Raw genomic sequence first — 7,065 nt, 5'->3', positions numbered from 1 at the left:
TATATATATAGCTTTGGGGCACTTGTACTCCCAGCTATTTGGGAGGCAGAGGCGGGAGGATTACTTGTGCCAGGAGGTTGAGGGCTGCACCTATTATTGCTATTATTGCACCACTTCACTCCAGCCTGGGCCACAAAGAGAGATCCCGTGGAAGTGAGGGGAGGGAGGGAGGAAAGCAAAAACACAAAACCTACAGATACGGATTGAATGGAAGTCAGAGAGCTCTGGAACACAAGTGTGGAAAGCCTCGGACGGACACTTCTTTCTAAATCCACGGATGGACACTTCTAAGTCCTCAGAAGCCCAGTTCTTCCTAGAGCCTCGGTTGGACACTTCTCCTAAAGCTTCGAAGGGTTCCTCCTAAAGCCTTGGACGTACACTTTTTGCTAAAGCCTCTAATGGACACTCCTGCTAAAGCCTCGGACGGACACGTCTCCAAAGTCCTCAGATGGAACACTTCTTCAAAAAGCATCTGATGGGCCGGGCACGGTGGCTCACGCCTGGAATCCCAGCACTGTGGGAGACTGAGACGGGAGGACTGGTTGCCCGGGAGTTCGAGACCAGCTGGGGCAACATGGCCGGTCTTGTCTCTACAACAAATTTAACAATTGTCCGGCCATGGCGGTGCGGGGCTGCAGTCCCGGCTCCGCGGGAGGATCGCCTGAGCGCTGAGGGCCTCCTCACCGCAGCCTAGGGAAAGTGAGGCCCAGAACGAAACTCAATATACAGAGCCTCGGTGAACACTTCCTGGGCTGCACCGCGCGCCACGCCGGTAGCAACGCGGTTCTCAAGCCCGGTCACCTCTCCAATCCCGCCTGCCGCCGCCTCCGGAGGCCTGGGCCTCAACTCACTTCAGCCGTTCCGGGACCTGCCTCCGTCTCCCGCCGCTTCTCGCGTCCGCCCGGGCCCCTCTGCAATGGAGGAAACCACCACTTAGTCTCCTTGGGCGCCACGGGGACCCGGTCCGAGGCTGGCGGCGGAAGTGGCGTCGGCGGCGCGCCCTTACCGCTTCCGACGCCGCCTGTCCGACGGTTATTCCCTTCCTCGCGGCGGGCGCGCTCGGCGTGAGTGAGTTCCGCGTGCCGGGAGTCCCGGGGCTCCGCGCGGCCCGGCCGGGGAGTGCCCGCCCGCCGTACTCCGGCTCCCGCCTCCTGAGGCACCGGAGCCGGTGGCGCGGGCGAGAGGCTCTGCCTCCTTCTGCGTGAGGAACGTTCCGGAGGAGGCTTCGTTTGCCTTGGAGGTTTCCGCCGGTCGCAGACGCGTCGCGGAAGGCGGGCGGGCCTAGCGGCGCCTGGCGTGCCCGCCGAGGTCCTCCCGCGAGGAGGGGCCGCCCTCGCCGTCGGGCCGGAGGCCTGCACCCCGCGAAGCGGCGCAGCCCCCGCCGGGCCGCGGCGCCTCTGGTGCTGGGCTGGGCCGGGGCGTCCCGCTCGCAACGCGCCGCCTGCGGTGCCGCGCGAGCCTCTCAGAAGAAGCCGAGGCCGGCGAGTGCGCGACCGCCTGGTGCTGCTGCCGTGCTGCCCCCAGCCGGGCTCGTGGTCCCGGGGCTGCCGGGCACGAGGAGGCGGAGGACACGCGGCCCCCGGGAGATGAGCCTTTAAGGCCCGGCGGTGGGTTCCCGGGGTGAGGACGTCGTCGCGCCGCGGCCGCGGTGCTGCTGTTCACTGAGAAAGGAAGATCGTGTCGTCGGCGACCGCCCCACGCAACGGCCGGAACTCCGCTCAAGGTTCCGACGTGGCCCGGGTGCCTTTGGACCAGCGATCGTTAAGGTTTGTCCGTGCCCACGTTTGTGTCTGTCGGCGTCTTTTCACCTAGCGCATCCCTGTCGTTTCTCCATCACGCTGACTTGGAAGAATCATTCTAGAAAGTCACCGGTCAGGTGTTTCTTATACTGTGCTCTCACAGTGTTTTGAAACTCTCTTCCATTTCTTGCTATTTCCTATGAACTTGTTAACTGTTCCAGAGCAGAGGTCAGCCATGAGCCAATAGTAAGTGCCTTCCGGATTTGGGGCAGTAAAACCTCAAATTCCTCACTCAGTTCTGCCTTAGAAATGTTCGGGCATTACTTGTTAATTTTCTACCCTGTACTGGTGGCAAACTGTTTATCAACAGGATAGCGGTAACCTTCAGAAGAAGGCATAGATTTACTGGAAAATGCCAAATGGCTACGCTCTGAATTCCTGTCGGTGCTTGGCAGAGGCTTCAAGAATACACCAAAGATACTTTGAGTGGCTCTGGGTCTGCCGGGTCACTTGGACCAAGCCCTTGTGAAGCATCTCTTACAACCTGAACTTGCTGTAGCCCACACTCGAAGCAGGAAGCTTACAAGCAACGGTGAGGAGCGTTAGACACAACACACATGTGTGTTGCCTCTAAAAAGGTCTATAGAGTGGTGTGCCTCTTTTTTGTTGGCAGGTGGTGTCATGCACATTAACTTGGAGGTCTTACAAGGGGTTGTCTTTATGTGATTCAGACTACCAAACCCACAGAAACTGTGGCCCCTGACTCTCCACCCTGTCTTTTGCATGTTTCTTATAAAGGTCTCAAAAATATTTTCTGTATTCTGCTTGTTGGATCCAACCAACATCATGTCAACATATTAGCCGTGCAGTGTTTGATGGAATGTCAAGTCCTCTGGCACATAGCAGAGAAGCTAATGATTTATTGTATATTAATGGCAGCTCTTTAAATAAGGAAAGAGAGCCTATGCCACCAAACAACATATTTCTTGTCTTTTCAGCACAAGAACCCTTCAGTGAGAGACTCCTAGTAATACATACAGTTTCTACTAGAACTGTAGACGTATTTTTATGATGCGGTAACATTTTTGGATTTTAGTTCCCTAGTTGAAATGAGAACAGTGCAGTTCTAGGCCTACTTTTGGTAATGTTAGAGATGCTAGAAATGGGGGTACTATGGGGTATACCCAACTCCAGACTGGGTCATCCAAAAATGACATGGAGACTCGGAGACCAGTAGAGTGAAGCAACCTTTTAATAACGCTCTTGCAAGAACGGGTGTCCCTCAGAAGAGCAGACACACAGAAGCAGTTCAACCAGAGTATTTAAGCCCTAAAATGCAAATCTCTCCCCTGTTTCTCCATAGGCAGGGTACTTCCAGAGGTTACAATACTTTCCCAGACATCGCCTACATGTTGTACGTTGGTTGGGTTCCCTAGTTAGTTCATTTGCATGTCCAATTTGCCGAGTAGCTTACAAGATTTTGTTCTAATTGGTTCCCGTCAAAGTTTAAATGAAAAAGCCCAACAAAGTAAAAGCCTGAAAAAAAGGAGAACAAGCAGGAAGTGACTCAGCAAAAATCAGTTACATACAGCTTGTGGCTTACTGTGAAAATAAATCATTCTTTTTCTTACAGTCTTCCCCCTCTTTTTCTTTTTAAGTATCTTTTATTATATTTTCATTTTGGGAGGTTCAGATTTAATTGTAAGATCAGTTTCAAATTTATAATGTAATTTACTTTTTTCAAACTTTAGTTTGGTTTCCATAACAGGTATAACTCATAGGCATTTTATTATAGCTGTCTCAGTTAGTATCTGGACTAAGCTTCTGATACAGGGAATAATACAACATTCCAGAGCAACTAACATCCCTATTACTGTTATAAGGGAGGTTAGGATTGAGATTATTGTTTCTCTTCATCTTCCAAACCAATTATCTAACCAATCTGTGGAGGGGTCTTTAAAACCAGAGTTTTCAGCCAATTCATTGGCTTGATTACTTTAATCCTTGTAATGCTTTGGTAATAGTCCCATCAGGGGCTGTATTGTTTGGGATAAAAGTACAGCATTGTCCTCCTAGCATGACATATACTCCTTCTTTTCCTGTTAACATCATGTTTAAGGCTGTATGAGTTTTCCATGTTATACTAATGGTAGCATCTAATTGTTCATCAATTCCTTTAATAGCATCTTTAGTATAGTTAATATATCTTTGTTGATTATAATATATATAATTTATCCAGTCTACATTCTTATTTATAGTTACCCACCAAAAGAGAGATTGACATCCTGCAGCTATTTGGTTTTGAGCTTTGAATTCATTGGGAACTCCCCTCGGGACTTCTATAGCATCTCGATACACATTAGAGTTAATGAGCCAGATACTGGTGGTCTAGGTAATGATTGTTTTACTCTTATTAGTTATTAGTGGGTTTTGAAATGCTAGGGTGAATGGAATAGCCAATCAAACCAAAGCACGCGTTTCCTGTCCATTTGGGTGGCGACAGGGCTTGATTGTCTTACATCCACAGTACCATAAAACATCTGCTTGAGGGATGTTAAAGTTCAAGTAGTTGCCCTCAGTTGACCCAGAGACATCAAGGACATGGGTATAGGTTTGCAGATGCTCCTCCGGAGTGGTGAAACCATCCCCTCATCTGGAGAGACAAGAGGAATGATTTGTCTTACCCATGGAGGAGGAAGGATATGCCTTCGGATCTGACATCTATACAGGCGGATAGAGCAGGGAGAGACTGTGGCAGGTCTCATTCCTCCATGTATCCTTATCTTGATATAGAGCCAACAAACAACTTATTCCTTTGGGGTCTGTGTTCCAGTTAAAAGGGAATGGGACTATTTGAGCCTGTGACCTACCCATGGCACAAGCACAACAATTACTTTTTTTATTTATTCAACGCAGATATGTGTTCCCATATCCTGTTTCAATCTCTAAAGTTAGAAGTCTGTTACTTCCATAATCCTTTTCTTGCCAGGGTCATTCTTGGGATTAGATTGGTTTAATTTTCAAAGCTGTAAAGGGGTTGCACTAGGGGTTGGGGTAGAATTGATGGACAGTGAAGATGCTACAGGCGTTGCAGTTAATCTTATCCAAAATTTACCTAGAGGATCCTGTCCAGATATGGCTGCTCCTAACCTGTATTTCCAGGATATCACAGGATCTCTGTCTATGAGTGGAGGTTGGGTTATTGTTAATAACAATGGGTTACATTGTACATGTTGACAACTAGGAGGAATAGTCCCTCTTGTAGGTTGAATTTTATTTTTAAGGTTTTTTTTTTTCCCCCTCTTTTTCTACTGTAGCTGTCTATCCTTTAAATTGAATGGTCCAAAAGACACCAGACCAGTCCCGGCAAGGGTTATTTGGGGTGAGTAAAATTATGCCATCCATAACACAAGGGCCAGTGGCCCCCCCCCATATTTTGTTTCAGTACATCTTAGACCATCTTCAGGAGTGCTATCAGGACAAAGGTATTTGTCAACCATAGATAATTTTCTTTGGTCGTGAAGACTTCCACATGACAGGACAGAACAGATATTAAATTTAAGTTATTGGGGAGCTATTTCTAGTGATATTAATAATGAACCATCCTTTGCTTTTGTTTATTACTATGGTTAGAATTAGCAATACCTTCAGGGTAAACAAAGGTGTCATGGTTGCGGGATTGAAAAGATCCTTGCAAATACATTTAACAATGAAAACAATAAACATACATATGATAAGAAATGCAGTTGGCAGTGCTATGAGAAAAGTTACAGGGGTTTTTTTTAATTTTAATTTTAGTGGTTTAGTTTGAGAGACTTCCCATTTAGTAGGAGTGTTCTCTGGTACCATACCTTCTTTTGGTGATTTCTTGACATGGGTATGATGCATTCGCCCTTTTCCAGCAGTTCACATGGCTGTTTCAGTTGATAGAACGCTTGATAGGGTCCTTCCCAGCTTGGTTGGAGCTTAGTTTCCTTTCAGGACTTGATCAGCACCCAATCTCCGGGTTGAAACTGGTGAACTGTAAACTCAAGAGGAGGGGTTTCAGCAAGGAGCGCCTTTAATCTAAGAGAGGATATGGTAGAGGAAATAGCCAAAACCTTTTTTTTTTTTTTTTTTTGAGTTGGAGTCACTCTGTCGCCCAGGCTAGAGTGCAGTGATATGCTCATAGCCCCCTGTTGTCGACCTGCTGGGCTCAGGTGATCCTTCTGCCTCAGCCTTCCTAGTAGCCAGAACTACAGACATGCACTACCTTGCCCGGCCAATTTTTGATTTACTGTAAAGACAAGATCTTGCCAAGTTGCCCAGACTGGTCTCGAAACCGCGGGCTCAGGCAGTCCCCTCGCCTCAGCCTCCCAAAGTGCTGGGATTACAGGCTGAGCCACCGAACCTGACCTGAAACATTTTTTTTAATTGGTCTTTTGTTTCCAAAGATGGTAAATCTGTGATTGCACTTAAAAATGGCAATCCAACTAGCAATTAGGTCCCTACCTAAAAGGTTGATATCAGGCTCTGGGACAAATGAAAGTAACCCAATGAATGTTTTAGTTTTAGTTTTTATAGGCATGGGGTACTGTGCCTATAAAAATACTTAGTTTTCAAATATGGGGCACTAAAATCCTTTCTCTTTTACCCCAGAAACTTGAAGCTTTTTTTCTGTGAGAAATGAACATTTTGAGGTTTAAAGATGAGGGAGGAGTGTGTCGCTCCAGTATCCACAAGGAAGGTGTCATCTTCCTCATTGGGCCCCACCTTCAGACTTATCAAGGGTTCCTGGTGGGGGTCTAGAAAAGGGTAAACCCTAACCGCCCTCATTCTGCATCTAATGCCACGAGGGAGATTATTTCTTCTTCCTTCCTCAGTTTGGGGCAGTCTTTTTTTTTTTTGAGTTGGAGTCATACTCCATTACCCAGGCTGGAGTGCAGTGGCATGTACTCTCACGGCCACCCCAGTGTTGACCTGCTAGCAGCCCTTCCACCTCAGCCTTCCAAATAGCCGGAACTACTGGTGCATGCTACCATACCTGGCTAAGTTTTGATTTATTGTAGAGACAAGGTCTCACCAGGTTGCCCGGGCTGGTCTTGAACCCGCGAGCTCACGCAATCCACTAAACTCAGCCTCCCAAAGTGCTGGGATTAGAGGCTGAGCCACCGAGCCCAGCTGGGGCAGTCTTTTTTAAAGTGCCCTGGGTTTCTTACAGTGGTGACATTCGGCTTCCTTTGTATTAAAATTTCCTGTCCTGTTCCCCTTAGGTTGTTTCTTTCTGTTTTATTTTTTTTTTTAGTCAGAGTCTCACTCTGTCGCCCAGACTGGAGTGCAGTGGCAC

General features: G+C 47.8%; 2 long non-coding RNA genes across 2 annotated transcripts in view; both read right to left on the bottom strand.

Moving 5' to 3' along the window:
- Positions 1–973, bottom strand: part of LOC110596046 — a 2,580-nt gene extending 1,607 nt beyond the window's left edge. The window contains exon 1 of the long non-coding RNA XR_002482224.1: positions 852–973. This is a non-coding gene — a long non-coding RNA (uncharacterized LOC110596046). The remainder of the gene's footprint in view (positions 1–851) is intronic.
- A 2,000-nt stretch (positions 974–2,973) lies between these two features.
- The window catches only part of LOC110596048, a 22,581-nt gene continuing 18,489 nt past the window's right edge, over positions 2,974–7,065 (bottom strand). The window contains exons 3-4 of the long non-coding RNA XR_002482225.1: positions 5,591–5,804; positions 2,974–3,275 (exon numbers count right to left, since the gene is read on the bottom strand). This is a non-coding gene — a long non-coding RNA (uncharacterized LOC110596048). The remainder of the gene's footprint in view (positions 3,276–5,590; positions 5,805–7,065) is intronic.

This window comes from Carlito syrichta, unplaced genomic scaffold (assembly GCF_000164805.1).
Source record: "Carlito syrichta isolate Samal-C Ts95f unplaced genomic scaffold, Tarsius_syrichta-2.0.1 Scaffold305835, whole genome shotgun sequence".
Lineage (NCBI taxonomy): Eukaryota > Metazoa > Chordata > Mammalia > Primates > Tarsiidae > Carlito > Carlito syrichta.
This window is presented reverse-complemented; position numbering and strand designations above follow the sequence as displayed.